This window comes from Nuphar pumila, chromosome 17 (genome assembly GCF_984573655.1).
Source record: "Nuphar pumila chromosome 17, dmNupPumi1.hap1.1, whole genome shotgun sequence".
In the NCBI taxonomy this organism is placed as follows: domain Eukaryota; kingdom Viridiplantae; phylum Streptophyta; class Magnoliopsida; order Nymphaeales; family Nymphaeaceae; genus Nuphar; species Nuphar pumila.
In genome coordinates this window covers 82,594,826-82,614,013 of record NC_143265.1, presented here as the reverse complement: position 1 = coordinate 82,614,013, position 19,188 = coordinate 82,594,826, and positions in this window count along the sequence as shown.

Genomic DNA, 19,188 nt, shown 5'->3' with positions numbered 1-19,188 from the left:
AGGTACGTTTTTTTTTTTATTAGTTGGAAAGCATATTGATATGGCTTCAAATAATCCAATAAAACATTGATCTGTCTTATAAAACAATCGGTGCAACCTTCTAAAAAATTGACACGAAAGTATATATTTTCGTAAGATATCAATGAGTTAAATAGTTAAAAGAATATAATCTTCATAAACATACCAACAAATAAAAATAATTAAACATATATATTTAATCAATTCCTATTGTTATTATAATTTTTTGTAGATCAAAATATTTTAGAAGTTTTAACAAAAAAAGTGTATTTATTGAGATGGCACATATATACGTAGAGGTGTTGAGGAGAAGGGCTTTTGTAATTATTTGTGATGTAATAGAAATGAGTTTCTACTAGAAAAGGTATGAAATTTTCTAGTGGCGTGTTTTGGATGGTTACCCTAATTTGCTTTGGTAGGGAAGGCTTCAATGACAAAATAAGCAAATTGCTTGTTGGTACTTTTTTGCCATATTTAACCTGTACAAACCTACCCACGAGGGCTCCCCTTTATGGCAGGAGCAGTTAGTGCACGTCATGTATTGGGACATTGCAAGTTCGAATCCCAATGGTATTAGTTGTATAACTGGTAGGGGGTCTGCCTAACACCCCAGCTTTCTCTGTCAAAAAAAAAAAAACTACCAACGGGACTTCGCTTGCATGGCCAGAGCAGTTAGTGGACAATGCGTGGGAATTAAACCCGGACTGCTCGTCCGACAGCGGACACCCTTTCCAACTACGCTAACCATTTTGGGGTTAAATGCTTGTTTGTACTTGTGGTCACATATCAAAGGAGGTGCTCTTAGATGCCCTTCCTGTTTGTTCGTCCCATATTCACAGCATCACGTTCTTTGTATCCTAAATCTAAGCGACCTGCGTCATGTTGGTTGTTGAATTGCATAAAGTATTGTGGTTGCTGAATTGAGTAAAATATCTTATTCCTAAAAATTTTAATAATGTGTCACCCTCCTGTTTAATTAAGCCTGATGACTTCCTTTCCTGGGGTAAGCCCTGGGAGTTTTACGCCGATATGGACAGAGATTATAAGTCAGGCAGGCTGAGCCAGCGCGATTAGGTCTGTGTGCGCCTGGGACGGTTTCTTCCAGTAAAAATCAAAATAAAAATAAAAAATTAATAATGTGCTGGTGCCAGCACTCACTCAGCAGTGATATCATATGGATGCCTACACATTTTCAAGTGCCAAATTTTAATTATTGGATGAGCTGTAGTGTTTAAATATGGTTCAATTGGAAAGAAACGTGCTTGCATACGAAAACAAGCAATTAAAGTACGATTGTTCAATGACGTCCATGCATTGAAATACACCAAATTGACTTTTTAATGCCTCTCAGCAGTTTATGCCATCATCAGGTGGAGGGCTGAGCTAGAGTGAGAGAAATGTGAGATCTGTTATTTTGTATAGAATCACTATAGGGATGTACTCATTAGGTCCCGATTGATCCAGATCCAAATCCAAATTTGTGGGTATGAGCATAGAAAGTGACAGCCCAAATAATGCTCACCTGAACCTGATCAGAGCAATATGTGAGCCGAGTTTGGGTCATGATTTTTGCCGGGTACCTGATATGACCTAGCTTTTTGCCGGGTACCCAACCCAATTTGAGTATATATATATATATATATATTATACGGGTCCGAGATTGAGATTTTATTCTTGTGGCCTGACAAAACTCAAACCCAGTTATATGGGTAGATCTGGGTCAATCATGACCCGATCCTGACTCAACCCGTTGACAGCCGGCCGTAAGAATCAACATACATCAAAACGCTTTAGTGACCAACCGTTGGCATGATAATGGCGAGGGCCAATAGGTGCAATGTCTTGCACAGAAAACATGTGCCACCCCTTTTAATACAATACCACCTGTCCAATTCAACACAAGTCCAAAGTCTGGATTGGACAGGTGTCATTCAAAGAGAGAGTGTGTGTGGAGGATTATTTTGTACTCTCGTTAAGGGTGTTAAAGGGTCGGGTTTGACCCATACCCAACCCGTAGCAAGCCCTATAGGGTCAGGGTTTGGTGATAAATAAGGTCTGATTAAAATCAGAGTTGAACCCGAAGGTTCAATAGAGCCTGGTATGGTTTGTGAATCTTCATACCAAACTCAAACACTCGGAAGCATTTCTTGTGAAGGTAGTCTCACAAATGTTAGACTTCTTGGGGAAAGCAGTTGACTCCCCAAGAGATCCCACTTTTCTTTCTTGGAAGCTCGCCTTTACTCACAATAACATAGCCTCCATGTATCAAATACCTTTTTTTAGTGGGCAATCTAGGGTTAGGTATGAAGGTTTCTAAGGTGTTGGACCTCACCCATAGCACTCACACACATACATTTTTATACTGATTGATCACCACACACAACACAAAAGGATTAAAGGTGATTAGGCTTAGTAATGCCTACCTTCACGACCAATGTGGTCTCTCTCTCTCTTAGTAATGCCTACCTTCACGACCAATGTGGTCTCTCTCTCTTAGTAATGCCTACCTTCACGACCAATGTGGTCTCTCTCTCTCTCTCTCTCTCTCTCTCTCTCTCTCTCTCTCTCTCTCTCTCTCTCTCTCTCTCATGCTCCTTTGAGTGAGAGGAACTTGTATCACTACAAAAAAATTGTTAATTAGCGACGGAAATTAGCGACCGAAAACATCCGTCGCTACTTAGCGACAGATTAGCTAGAGATAGAATCTGTCGCTAATTCACGACGGATTAGCGAGGAAACAAATTTTATCGCTAATCTGTCGCTACTTAGCGACGGATTAGCGACTAAATTTTTTGTCGCTACTTTTTATTACAACAACACCATTTTAGCGGTGGATTTAGAGAGGGAACTCTGTCGTCGCTAATTAGTGACGGCGTAGCGACAGAATATATTCCGTCGCGTTTTTTGTATTTTGATTTAGCGACGGCTTAGCGACGGAATGTTTCCGTCGCTAAATGTCGCGTAAATCCCTAATCCCATCCCTCTTTCTCTTTTTCCTGTTTCGCTGTATTGCTCCCGCCCGCCGCCCTCTCCCTCCCGTGGCCCGTCGGCTCTCGCCACCGTCCGGCCGCCGCCGCCTCGCCGACGATCCTCGCTGCCGACCTCCCTGCTTGGCTAGCGGCTGCGCCAGGGACCCCGAGCACCGGCGACCCGCCGCCGACCTCTTCCTCCTCCCTGCTGTTCCTCCCTGTGGCTGCTGCCGGGAGGTGTTGTCTCCCCTTCGGTCGCCGGCGACTCGCAACCGGCGTCCTCAGCCGCCGACGACCGACGATCCTCCCTGCAGCCACCTCTTCGCCTCCGCTCTGAGTTCCGGCGACCCAGTGGCCCCCGAGCTTTGCTCCAAGTCTCCCCCTCTCTGCTGTCGACTGCGCCGGCCACCGACGACCTCGCCAGCCGCCGCTCCCCGTGCTTTCCGGCAGGGGGGGTCGACCCCCTGCCGGAAAGGCATGGGGGGTCGACCCCCTGCCGGAAACGCAGGGAGTCGACCCCCCCTGCCGTAAAGGCACGACAGGGGGTCAACCCCCCATGCCGGAACTGCCTTTCCGGCAGGGGGTTTAACCCCATGTCGTGCTTTCAAACTAACAAATTGAAAACAAACTAACAAATTGAAAACAAATTGTTGTATTTGAAAATCATGTCGATAAAAGTAGAACTATTCTTAAATTTTTGTGGAAATCAAAATCCACTACTGAACTATGATAAATCAAGCTACTGATTTGCAATTTGTCAAACTGCTGTGAAAAGATTGAATCAAACTATTGAAAATTATAATAAATATGCTGTCGTAAAATCAACTGCTAAAAAGAATGTCTAACTGCTGATATATATATAAAAAATTGACTATTTGCTGATAAAAATTTACTATTCCTTTGCTAAGTAGTTCAGATTAGAAATTGTCTATGACTTTATGTTAGTCGACTGGTTCAACATGTTATAGCTGATTTGTTAAATTAGCATCTTCTAGTTAGATTTGGCTTAACATATATACTATTTTTCTTTTCTCTTCTTTCAATTAGTTAGAGTTGTTTTAATTTGTTTTAATTTTTTTAGTTAGTGTTTCATCTTGTTTCATGATTAGTTAGTTTGTTACTTAATTTGTTTTGTTTTTGTGCAGATTTTTCAACGGAACCAACTCGTGCTCGGCCACCTGTGGTAAGTAAATGACAAAAACAATGCAAATCGGGTAAATACCCGTGGTGAGTAAGTGATGCAAACGTATCACATGTTATTTAATTTATTGAATGCAGCATTTTATTGTTCACACACTCACTTAGTTGTTGATATCTAGGACTGCTTTGTTGGAGTTCGGAGATCATGCTGAGCATGATTTTAATGTAGAAATATGGAAGTGTTCTTATTTTTGGAGTACGGAGTCCATGCTAAGCATGGTAGTAGTTAGTGAGATATTGAAGTGTGTTTGCTGCAGGTACATGTTTGTCATTTATTTGATATGAATGATTATGATGTATTGCAATGTTTGATGTAATTGTATCCATGCTTGCATATAGTTACTTTCAATTTGATTTTGACTTTCATGTGAAATTTTATAATAAAAGCATGCTTCAAATGATTGTATCGTGTCATTAATAGTTTGCACATGAAAATATTAAGTTATCAATGCATGCATCAAAATTCTTGTTATTGTTTGACATAGTATATTGCATGATAAATTTGATATTTTCTTCATCGTAGCATTCTGATTGTTTTTTTCTTAATTCGTTAGGATACTATTCGTAACATCATACGACAGAATGACTGCAAACCGTGAATGGATGTACCGTAGGATAGTGGACAATGAGTTATCGCATGAATATATGGATGGTGTCGATAGTTTTATTGAATTTGCAACGGCGAGTGTCAGTACGGTAGATCCCACAGGTCGGATTAGGTGTCCCTGCAAGATTTGTAAGAATAATCGATTTTTAGAACCTCATGGCGTTAGACATCACCTATACAGGAAGGGTTTTGTGAGTGATTATCAGAACTGGATGTTTCATGGAGAAGAATTTAGAAACGATTTTGATGCACGGGTGAATGTGGTGCACGATAATCCATATACGAATTTGATATTTGATGCTGCAGGAATAGAACTGGGTTCTGCTATGAGTTCTAGTGATGTAAGAACTGCCATAGATGAAGAATCACCAAATGATGCAGCTAGTAGATTTTATGATTTACTTAAAGATGCTGATGAGCCACTTTGGAACGGTTGTGAGAGTCACACTGTCTTGTCTGCAGTTCTTCAACTAATGAATTTGAAGTCCGAGTATAATTTGAGTCAATCATGTTTTGACCGTTTGTGCATGATTGTGAAGAGTATGTTGCCTAAAGATGAGAAATTGCCACAAAATTTCTATCGTGCGAAAGTTATGGTCAACGCTCTAGGTATGGGTTACAAAAAGATTGATGCTTGTCCAAATCACTGCATGTTGTATTTCAAGGAGCAGGAAAACGACATATCATGCCTGTCATGTGGGCATCCTTGGTTCAAGCCAAAGACAAGAGGCAATGGTAGCACGAGATCAAAGGAAGTTTCATACAAGTCGCTCCGCTACTTTCCTATCACTCCTAGATTGCAGCGATTGTATATGTCTTCAAAGACAGCTAAACACATGAGATGTCATGCAAATAAAGTTCGACACGATGAAAACAAGATCACGCATCTTGTTGACGCTGAAGCTTGGAAGCACTTTGATCGTACTCATCAGAACTTCGCAATGGAAGTGCGAAATGTTAGACTCGGTCTATGTACAGATGGATTTAATCCATTTGGGGGTAGATCAACTCCATACTCATGTTGGCCAGTATTTGTAACTCCATACAACCTTCCACCAAGCTTGTGTATGAAACGTCCAAATCTTTTCTTGTCTTTGTTGATCCCTGGTCCGACCTCACCTGGCCAAAATCTTGATGTATATCTAAGGCCATTGATTGATGAATTAAAAGTACTGTGGGATGACGGTGTTACCACGTATGATGCCCACAAAAAACAAAATTTCAACATGAAGGTCATTGTTCTATGGACAATCAGTGACTTCCCTGCATATGGTATGTTATCTGGTTGGAGCACACATGGGAGGTTGGCTTGTCCGTACTGCATGGAGGATTCCAAAGCTTTTAGATTGAGGCATGAAAGGAAGCCTTGCTGGTTTGATTGCCATCGTCGATTTCTACCCAGCGATCATCCGTTCCGACATCAAAAGAATGCATTTACAGCAGGCACAACTGAAACGGAAGGTTCATCCTCAAGATTGTCTGGCATAGAGATTTTAAGAAGATTGCGATACTTTCCAGATGTATTAACAGATGCCCGCAGTCCTACACCCTTCCGTGGATTTGGGAAGGAACACAATTGGACGAAAAAATCTATTTTTTGGGAACTACCGTATTGGCCGACCCTATTGATACGACATAATTTGGATGTGATGCATGTAGAGAAAAATGTGTTTGATAATGCGTTCAATACAGTAATGAATATTAAAGGAAAAACGAAGGATAATCCGAAGGCTCGTATGGATTTAAAATTAATATGTAAAAGACCAGAATTGGAACTCAAAGAGTATAATGGCAAAGTACTGAAACCAAAGGCGAAGTACGTGCTCGGACCTGATCAAATAAAACATGTATGTCAATGGTTTAGACAACTGAGATTTCCAGATGGATATGTCTCTAACATTGCTCGGGCTGTGAAGATTGACGATGGACAGTTATATGGGTTGAAGAGCCATGATTGTCATATCTTTATGCAACGATTGATACCCCTAGCATTCCATGATATGTTAGACAAACCTATATGGGGGGTATTGTCTGAGTTGAGCGGATTTTTCAGAACATTGTGCGCATCGGAGGTCATTGTATCAGATGTAAAGAATCTCGAGGACTCTGTCATCACCATTGTTTGTCTGTTAGAAAAGATATTTCCGCCAGCATTTTTCGATGTTATGGAACATTTGATCATACATCTGCCATATGAACTAAGGGTTGGTGGCCCTGTGCAATATCGATGGATGTACCCATTTGAAAGGTATATGTTTTTTTATATTTGTCTCTTTAATGACAGATATTTAAAATTTGAAATGTATATTCTTGTCAGATGCATGTTCGACCTAAAAAAAAAGGTTCGTAATAAAGCAAGAGTAGAAGGGTCTATTTGTGAGGCGTACACTTTAGAAGAGATTTTAAATTTCTCATCTATGTACTTCGAACCTCATATTCCAACACGTTACACATGCCCGCCCCGTAACGATGATGGAGAACAAGTAACTGTAGCTGACAAGCTGTCGATATTTCAACCACTTGGGCATGCATTTGGTAATTGCCGATCAAGGCTATTGACATATCGAGAGCAAGATGCAGCACACATCTATATTCTTTTTAATTGCTCAGCGATCGACCCATACATCGAGTAAGTATATGTATATGCAACTCAATTATAAATCCTTTTATGTTCTATATGTGGATACATGACTCGGTAATATAAGTATTTGTGTTTTGCAGACGATTTGATCTGGAGTTGCGAAACGAAGTTTCACATCTCACTGATGCAGAAGTATAAAAAGAACGTGAAATTAAGTTTGTGGAGTGGTTGAAACAGTTGGTAAAGAAGCTAACATAAATTTTGTACTTATAAACAACACTAAGTTACTTAATTGATCGTGATCACAATCATTGTTTATGTTTGTGCGTAGGTTCGCAATGGTGATGTTAAAGATCAAGGAATATGTGATTTAGAAAATGGTCCGACCAAAGTTGTGCAATGCTACAACGGGTATATCGTAAATGGTTATCGATTTCATACAAAAGACTACGGTATAAACAAATCAACGATAAATAGTGGCGTGTGTGTCAAGGGTAGCAGCTACGGTGAAAATGAACATGATTACTACGGTGTTATAGAGGAAATAATGGAGTTGACTTACTTAGGCATGAATAACAGGGTTACGGTATTCAAGTGTCATTGGTTTGATCCAACTGCAACAAGACTCGACAAAGCTTCAGGCATTGTGGAGGTGAATCATAAATCCAGGTTTGGAACATATGAACCATTCATATTAGCCTCGCAAGCTCAACAAGTTTATTATACTTCATATCCGAGTATAAAAAAGTCAGATAGAAATGAATGGTGGGCAGTTTGCAAGGTGAAATCCAAACTATACCCCGAGTATGATCAGTTACAGGAAGATGAGTTAGCTGAAGACAGTGATTACTATCAATCAAATGATGTCTGTGACTTCGCTTATGGTCACGATGTTGTGCATGATATGCATGTCATATCTCCATTAGCTGATGAAACATTCATAGAGGAATGTGATCCAAATGATGTACCAAGTGGATGGGCAAACAATGAAGAAGAAGAAGAAGAAGAAAGTCAAACTAGTGACGAGGAAGAATTCTCAAGCTAGTGAGCAAAATCTTATACTACAAACCTCTATTTAAATGCATTGTAATACTTAATGTGAGTTGTATTGCAATACTTGGTGTGAATGATTAAAAATTTTATTTGAATGTATTGTAATACTTGATACGAATGATTCGAATGCATTGTAATACTTGATGTGAATGATTTCAATTATCTGAATATATTATAATTTATGCAATTAACGAATGATTTGAATTAGTGCAATACTTGATGTCAATGATTTGAATTATTCGAATGCATTGCAATGCTTGATGTGAATGACTTGAATGCATTGTAATACTTGATGTGAATTATTTGAATGTATTGTATGACATATGTTATTTGTTAGAATATGGTTCGTGGAGGTTATAGTGGTTGCTCATCCAGTAGTAGCCAGGCTCAACCTTCATCTTCACGGGCTCCTGTGATAGGTATATCATATAACTAATTAGATGCTTGATTAGTTCAAATGCACATTCTGAGAATTTCTAATGTATTTTTTACAGATGATGTTGCGCCTGTACACGACCCACCTACACCAGTTGATCGCACAAGTCAACAGCCAACATAGGAAACAGGGTCTTCTCAGGCTGGCACAAGAAGACTCATTCCAATAGTGTATATCGATAATCGACCGTAAGTATTTTGTTTTCAATTATTGCATATCTTTTAAATATTTTATATTGATATTTATTGTGTAACAATTCATGTGCAGCACGAGGTTTGAGCCACAAGAAGTAGTACGGGAGATTAGGAATTCACTTCTTCAACATCTACCAGGACCAGTTGCTCAATGGAAAAAGTACTCAAAGGAGGTGTTAGACAGATTGTGGTCCTTATTCATGGTATACAGTTGTTCCTCATAGTTAATGTGTTTCATATTTAATTTATTTAAGCAATGTCTACTAACTTTCTGAAAATATTTGTAGGCTTCGAATCGCTTTGCAACTACGGTGGAAGAAAATGATGCAAGGAAGGTGTGGCAGAAGGTGGCTGCCAATCGATTTGCAGACATGCTGCACACTATGAAGACTGCAGCAAAAAAAACATCTGGCGTAGTAGATGATCCATTACTGTGGAAGGGCCATGGTCCTATTACTATCAGGAGAGATTACTGGGATGAAATGTGCGATAAGTGGGCGGGAGATGCATTTAAAAATCGCTCTGCGAAGGCTTCACAAAATCGATCGAAGATGCCCGAAGCCCATCTACACACAGGTGGATCTAAGACATTTGGGAGCCACCTAAAGAAAATGGTAACTCATCAATATATAATATTAATTTTATAAGTATTGTTGCAAACTTGTGTACTAAATCTTTTGTCATTTAACTTCGCAGAAAGCAGAAAAAGGAGGCAATGTACCATATAAGGATGTGTTTGTAGAAACACATAAACGGAAAACCACGGGAGTCTTCGTATCAGAGAAGGCGAGAACGACAACGGTATGTATTAATTTTATTAATAATCATTGCAATATATATGCAAGTTATCATAATGTTATCATTAATTATTAATGAATACTTTAAACATTATTTTGTAGGAGGCATATGAGCAACAGATGGTAGAGCGATATGGCGAAAACGCTACTCAGCATCCATCATTTGATCCTACAGCATAGGTGACTGCAGCAGGTGAACCCAAAAAAGGTCGCATGTTCGGGTTTGGGAGTAATATGAACACTTCACCAGTTATTGGTTCTTCCAGTTACGGCTCACCGACTTCTTGCGCCGACATAAGCTCCAAGCAGCCGACTATTCTTTCTGGTGATGATGTACGCGAGATCATTAATGAATCACTGAATAACTACTTCCAATACACCGTCGCCCCCTTTCTCCAAAATGAGATCAAGGCCGCTGTTCAGGATAGGGGATCTTCGATTCCAGGTCCCTCTCAGGTATAATCACATATATAGTTTTTTTGACTGTCTTAAAGCACATCTGAGCATGGTAGAATCACATATAGAGTTTTTCTAGATGCCTTAGAACACATATGAACATGCTATAATCACATATTCAATTTTTTTACTGCCTTAGCACACATATGAGCATGATAGAATCACATATAAAGTTGCTTTGCCTGCCTTAGAGCACATATGAGCATGCTATATTCACATATTCAATTTTTTTACTGCCTTAGCACACATACGAGCATGATCGAATCACATATATAGCTTTTTGTCTGCCTTAAAGCACATCTGAGCATGGTAGAATCACATATAGAGTTTTTTTATATGCCTTAGAACACATATGAACATGCTATAATCACATATTCAATTTTTTGACTGCCTTAGCACACATATGAGCATGATAGAATCATATATATATATATATATATATATATATATATATATATATTTAACTTTTTGTCTGCCTTAGAGCACATATGAGCATGATAGAATCACATATAAAGTTTTTTTTATTGCATTAGAACACATATGAGCATGCTATAATCACATATTCAGTTTTTTGACTGCCTAAGAACACATATGAGCATATTATAATCACATATTCTGTTTTTTGACTGCCTTAGCACACATATGAGCATGCTATAATAACATATAGAGTTTTTTAACTGCCTTAGAACACATATGAACATGTTATATATCATTTATGATAGAATCACATATAAAATTTTTGGCTTTGCCTGCCTTAGAGCACATATGAGCATGCTATATTCACATATTCAATTTTTTTACTGCCTTAGCACACATACGAGCATGATCGAATCACATATATAGTTTTTTGCCTGCCTTAAAGCACATCTGAGCATGGTAGAATCACATATAGAGTTTTTTTAGATGCCTTAGAACACATATGAACATGCTATAATCACATATTCAATTTTTTGACTGCCTTAGCACACATATGAGCATGATAGAATCACATATAGAGTTTTTTTATTGCCTTAGATCACATATGAGCACATGATAGAATCACATATAGTGTGTAATTTATTTCATTATATTTTGTTTATCAATACTGACTGTTCTTTTCTTGTGTAGGCTGCTAGCGATAATCAGGGTAGTGGAGCTGAAGGGACAGATAAAGACAATGAACAAGAAGACGCACAAAATCTTGGCGATGATTAGAGGACTGTGTTGAAGAAGTTCTATTTTTTTTATTTTTCCTAATTGTAATTGTTGAATTGTAAATAATTAAACTTCTTAATTTTAAGGTGGAACGATTAATTATTATAGATACTTGTTATATGAATTTTTTTGTGTGGTTTGTTTTTTATTTACAGGAAATATAAATTGTACAGGAAATAGAAATTGTACAGTTCTCGGTAATTAATTTTTAAATAAATTTTTTTGATTTTTTTTCGTGTTTGCAACGGATTAGCGACAGATGATTCCGTCGCTATTCATATTAATCTAGCGACGGCTTAGCGACGGAACCATCCGTCGCTATTCATATTAATCTAGCGACGGCATAGCGACGAAATTAAATCCGTCGCCAAGCCGTGGTCGCCGTTTAGTACCGGCGGATTGGCGACGGAATATAGCTCTCGTTATTCCGTCACAATTAGCGACGGACCTGGCGACGGAATTATTCCGTCGCCAGTTAGCGTCGAAATATTCGCAACGTAAGCATACTGTCGCCGCGTTGTCGCTAATCCGTCGCTAACATGGTTAGCGACGGATTCGCGACGGAATGTGGTCGTCGCTAATCTACTGCTTTGTTGTAGTGTATTTATAAACATGACAGGATTCCCAACCAACTTCAACTTCCTACGTCGATTGGGGCTCCCTTGATTACGAGAGTTTTTATCATAAAAGGTCTCCTTGTTACAATGAGACTCCACTTTGAACTCTACAACTTGATAATTCGCATTGGATTTCCTTGGACTTATCACATGAAGGCTTCTTGAGAAACAAGGACTCCTTGTGGAACATGGGATGTGAGGGATCAAGCTGGACATGGACTCTATTGTGGTGTTTAAGTGTCATATTCCTTCAACATGCCCCCTCAAGTCAATCTCTTTGAGATTGAAGTCTCTTAATTGACAAAAATGCGGTCCTGCCAGTGACTTGGTTAATATATCCGCCATGAGATAAATTTGACTTTGATTTTTTTGTCTGGTCACCTCTAGTTCTAAGTGGAAATCAATTTTCATGTGTTTTGCTCTGTCACAAAACTTTGGATTTGCTGCCAAATAAGTTGCTCTCAAATTATCACACCACAGTGTAGATTGTGAGAATCAACCTCAAGTTCTTTGAACCATAGTAATTCAGAGGCTCCTTCGGCCAGAGCCTTGTATTCAACTTTTATGCTAGAATTTGCTACAGAATGTTGTTTGGTTGATCTCTAGGATAACAAATTGGGCCCCATGAATGTAAGATAACCGTTGGTAGATCTTTTGTCATCCCAACACCCAACCCAGTCAACATCATTGTACGCTTCAAGTCTGAGAAACTTATAATACATTATGTAATCTCATATTTATGATACCCTTGAGATATCTGAGAATTTTTTAACATGAGCCTAATGCACATTGGTAGGTTGATGCATGAACTAATACGCTTTGTTGACTGAATATGAGATGTCCAACCTTGAAAACGTTGCATATTGTAACACCCCTCTAATGTTTTGATATTTTGTCGAATCTTCTAATAGCAGCAAGGGTAGTAAGAGGCTTTGCATTCTTCATCCTGGCCTTGACAAGGAGATCATAAATATATTTTTGTTGAGACATTCTCATTGGATATGACTTCTATCCCCCAAAAATCATGGGGGCTCCCAAGATCTTTTATAGAATTTTTTTTGCCAAAACCACTACAAGAAATCTGTGGATTAGCGACGGTCACAATCCTTCATTAATCCATCACTGTAGAGTTTAGCGATGGAGTAGCGACGGCTAACTTTCATCGTAATTTTTTAGTCGCTAATTAGTGACGGAACATATTTGTTGCTACTTCCATCACTAAATTGCGATGAAGTAGCGAATGCTATGATTCATCGCAAGGCCGTCATTAATCTGCAGAGATTTGGGTTTGCAACAGATATGAATCCATCGCTAATTCTGTCGCTATTGTAGCGGTAGAATTGCAACGGATTAAAATTTGTCACACAACATCAGCCGAGTCAGTTTTACGACAATTAAATATCTGTTCCTGATCCGTCGCTAAATTAGAGGCCGATATCAATTAGCGACGGATAAAATCTATCGCTAATCCATCACAAAAAAATTTAAAAAAAATAAAAAATTTATTTAAAATATAAATATCGAGAAAAAATTTCCTGTGATACAATTTATATATCCTGTGAATAAAAAATAAAGTACACATAAAAAATACATATACAAAGCAAGTACAAACAATTTATCAATCCACTATAATCCTCGCCAAGTTTTAATTATTTATAAGTGAACATTTACAAAGAGTTTCTTTTGAAACAACAAGAAGGTACAACAAATTCAACACATGAATCTAATTATCCCCAAGATTTTGTGTGTCATCTTCTTTATTGTCTCAATCTGTCCCTTCAGCTTCTCTACGCTGATTATCTTCAGCATCCTACAAGAGAAAAGAAAGGTTAGTATTGATAAACAAAATATAATGAAATAAATTATATGCAATGCACCTAAGCTAATGCAATCAAAGTAACATGAGTGAATTACGCATAGTCTAGCTAGCAATAAAGTGAAAGATATTAACAGAATTCAGATGTGTTCTAAGGCTGACAGAAAAAAATTCATAATGATTCAATCATGCAAATATGTGTTTTAAGGTTGTCAAAAAACTCTCATAGTGATTCAATCATGCATATATATGTTCTAAGGTAGTGAAAAAACTTTCATAGTGATGGAATCATGCTTATATGTGTTCTAATGTAGTAAAAAAACTTTAATAGTGATGAAATTAAGCAGATATGTGTTATAAGGCAGGCAAAAACTTTCATAGTGATGAAATCATGCTCATATGTGATGAAATCATGCATATACTAGCTTAAAATCTAACGACATGAAACAAATAACATAAAACTTTCATACCTAACAGGCACCTGCAGACGAAGTTTCTCTGTCACAAAAAAAGCAGCATAACTCATTACGAACAATATCGAAAATTGCTTTGTGTAAATAGTCATGTATTGTGTCCTTAACAAGCTGGCGAACACCATCCCAAGAATTAGGCTGGTCAGTCGAATGCTTGGAGCTGATATTGATGGGAGAACTCTAAGAGCTATGACTGGAGGAGGCAACGACTAGTGAGGTGTTTATATTACTCCCAAACCCAAACACACGACCCTTTTTGGGTTCACTTGTTGCAGTCACCCATACCGCAGAATCAAAAGTCGGATGCTGAGTTGAGTCATCGTCATACCGCTCTACCATCTGTTACTTGTATGACTCCTACAAAGTAATGATTACAGTGTGGATTAATAATTAAGAATTATAATATTTACGATAACTTATATATTATAATATTTATTAATACAATAAATACATATTGTTGTCATTCTTGCCTTCTCTGATACGAACTCTCTCGTTGTCTTACATTTATGTGTTTTGACAAACACATTCTTATATGACACAATGCCTCCTTTTTCTGCTTCCTGCGAAGTTAAATGATAAAAAATTTATTTAATAGGTATGCAACAATACTTATAAATTTGACAATATATATATTGATTAGTTGCCATTTTCTTCAGGTGACTTTCAAAAGTTCTAGATCCACCTGTGTGTAGAAAGGCATCAGGCATCTTTGCTTAGTTTTGTGCAGCCTTCGCTGAGCGGTTTCAAAATTTATGCTCTGCCCACTTGTCGCATATTGCATCCCAAACATCTGACCTGATAGTAGGAGGGTCATGGCCCTTCCACTACAGTGGATCATCTATCCCGCCATATGCATTTCTTGTTGCAGTCTTCATATTGTGCAGCATGTCTGCAAATCGACTAACAACCACCTTCTGCTATACCTTCCTCGCATCATGCTCCTCCATCATAATCGCGAAATGATTCGAAGCCTACAAATAATTTCAGAAAGTTAGTAGACATGACTATAACAAAAAATTAAATATGAAACGCATTAACTATGAGAAACGATTATATACCATGAATGAGGACCACAATTTGTCCAATACCTCCTTCGGGTACTCTTTCCATTGAGCATCCGGTTCTGGTAGATGTTGAACTAGTGAATGCCTAATCTCTCGTATTACTTCTTGTGGCTCGAACCTCGCGCAGCACATGAATTGGTAAACAATAACTATCAATATATAATATTTATAAGATAAGTATATGATAAGTGAAAATGAAATACTTACGGTCGATTATCGATATACACTATTTGAATGGGTCATTGTGTGTTAGACTAAAAAGACCCTGCATTTGGTGTTGTCTCGAGACATGTATGAATAGTTGGTGTAGATGGGTCATGTGCAAGCGAAACATCATCTATAGAAAAATGAGTTGGAAATTCACACAATGCGCATTTAAATTAATCAAGTATACAATTAGTTAAATGACATACCTATCGAAGCAGCCCGTGAAGATGAAGGCTAAGACTGGCTACCACTGGGTGCTCGACCACTGTGACCTCCATGAACCATATTCTAACAAACAAAAAATATCATGCAATACATTTAAACATTGCAATACCTTCAAATCATTGCAATACATTTCAATACATTCAAATCATTCATATCAAATATCGTAATACATTAAAATATAAGATATGACATCACTTGTTAATCATGGATAACTTATCCTTAACTTGCAATACAATTGGATCAGTTACACAACTCTATATCTTCATGGATACATAATCAAATCGAAAATAACTTCATGCAAGATATTCAAATATTGCAATACATTCAAATCATTGCAATACATTCAAATCATAATTATATACCTATCGAAGATACATAGTCAAATCGAAAATAACTTCATGCAATACATTCAAATATTGCAATACCTTTAAATCATTCAAGTCATTGCAATACATTTTAATACATTCAAATCATTCACGTCAAATATTGCAGTACATTAAAATGTAAGATATGACATCACTTGCTAATCATGGATAACTTATCCTTAACTTGCAATACAAGATGTATTTCACTAGATGTATACATTCAAATCATTCACATCAAATAGAGGTATGTATTACAAGATGTATTTCACTAGCTCGAGAATGCTTCATCATCACTTGTTTGACTTTCATATTCTTCTTCTTCCTCATCCTCATTTTCGTCTTCTTCTTCTTCTTCTTCTTTATTAGTCGCTCATCTACTTGGTATATCATTAGGATCACATTCTTTCATGCATATGTCATCGGACAATGGAGATATGATATGCATACCATGTGCGACATTGTGACCATAAGAGATGTCATACATATCATCTGATTGATAGTAATCACTCTCTTCAGTTAACTTGTCTTCCTGTAATTGATCATACCTAAGGTATAGTTTAGACTTCACCTTGCAAACTGCCTACCATTCATTTCTATCTGACTTCATTGTACTCGAATATGAAGTATAGTAAACTTGTTGAGCTTGCGAGGCTAATATGAATGGTTCATATGTTCGAAACCTTGATTTATGATTCACCTCCACAATGTCTCAGGCTTTGTCGACTCGTATTGCTGTGGGATCAAACCAATGACACTTGAATAAAGTTACCCTATTATTTATGACTAAGTAAGTCAACTTCATTATTTCTTCTATAACACCATAGTAGTCATGTTCATTTTCACCGTAGTTGTTACCCTTGACGCATATACCACTATTCATCATTGACTTGTTTACATCGTAGTCTTTTATATGGAATCAATAACCATTTATAATGTACTCATTGTAACATTGCACAACTTTGGTCGGACCATTTTGTAAATCACATATTTCGTGATCTTTAACATCACCATGGCGGCCCTACAAGGATAAACAATGACTGTGATTATGACTAATTAAATAACTTATTATTGTTTACATGAAAAGAATGTATGTCATTGTCTTTACCAACTCTTTTAACCATACTGCAAACTTATTTTCGCGTTCTTTTTGTACTTCTGCATCAGTGAGATGCGGAAGTTCTCTTTGCAACTCCAGATCAAATCATCTATACTTAACAAATACTTATATTATCGAACCATGTACGCACATATAGAACTTAGTGTTACATATTAAGTATACTTACTCGATATATGGGTCGAACGCTAAGCAATTAAAAAGGATATAGATTTGTGTTGCGTCTTACTCTCGATCTTCTAAGAGTCATGATCGGCAATTGCCAAAGGCGTACCCAAGTGGTTGAAACATCGATAGTTTGTCAGCTACAGTAAATTGTTCTTCATCATCATTATAAGGTGGGCATGTGTAACATGTTGGAATGTGAGGTTCAAAGTACATAGATGAGAAATTTAAAATTTCTTCTAAAGTGTACGCCTCACAAATAGAGCCCTCTACTTTTGCTTTATTCTAAACCTTTTTTTTAGGTCAAACATGCATTTATCAACAATATACATCTCAGATTATAATAAATTTTTCAATAACATTGAAGAGAAAAATATAAAAAAATATATACCTTTCAAATGTGTACATTCACTAATATTGCACAGGACCACAAACCCTTAGTTCATATGACAAATGTATGATCACATGTTCCATAGCATCAAAAAATACTGGCAGAAATATCTTCTCTAGCTGATAAATAGTAGCGACGATAGAATCATCGAGATTCTTTACCTCAGATACTACGACTTTCAATGCACACAATGTTCTAAAAAATCTACTCAACTCGGATAATACCCCCCATATAGGCTTGTCTAACATATCATGGAATGCTAGGGGTATCAACCGTTGCATAATGACATGACAATCATAGCTCTTCAACCCATATAATTGTCTCTCGTCTATCTTCACAGCCCGAGCAATGCTAGAGACGTATATATCTGGAAATCTCAATTGTCTCAACCATTGACATACTTGTTTTATTTGACCTGGTCTAAGCATGTACCTTGCCTTTGATTTCAGTACTTTGTCATTATGCTCTTTGAGTTTCAATTCTGGTCTTTTACATATTACTTTTAAATCCATACAGGCCTTCGGATTATCCTTTGTTTTCCCTTTGACATTCATTATCGTATTAAATACATTATCAAACACATTTTTTTCTACATGCATCACATCCAAATTATGTCATATCAATAAGGTCGGTCAATATGATAGTTCTCAAAATATAATTTTTTTGTCCAATTGTGATCCTTTTCAAATCCAAAGAAGGGCATCGGGCTACAGGCATCTGTCAGTCCATATGAAAAGTATCGCAATCTTCTTAAAATCTCTGTGCCAGACAACCTTGTAGGTGGACCTTTCATTTTAGTTGTGTATGCTCGAAACACATTCCTTTGTCGTCAAAATGGATGATCGCTAGGTAAAAATCGACAGTGACAATCAAACCAGCATGGCTTCCTTCTATGCTTTAATCTAAAAGATTTTGTATCCTCCATGCAGTACGGACATGCCAACCTCTCATGTGTGCTCTAACCAGATAATATACTATATGCAGAGAAGTCACTGATTTTCCATAGAATAACAACCTTCATATTGAAGTTTTGTTTTTTGTAGGCATCATACATGAGAATACCGTCATCTCACAGTATTTTTAGTTCATCAATCAATGACCTTAAATATACATCAAAATTTTGGCCCGGAGAGGTCGGATAAGGGATCAATAGAGACAAGAAAAGATTTTGACGCTTCATACATAAGCTTGGAGGAATGTTGTATGGGGTGACAAATACTAGCCAACACGAGTATAGAGTTGATCT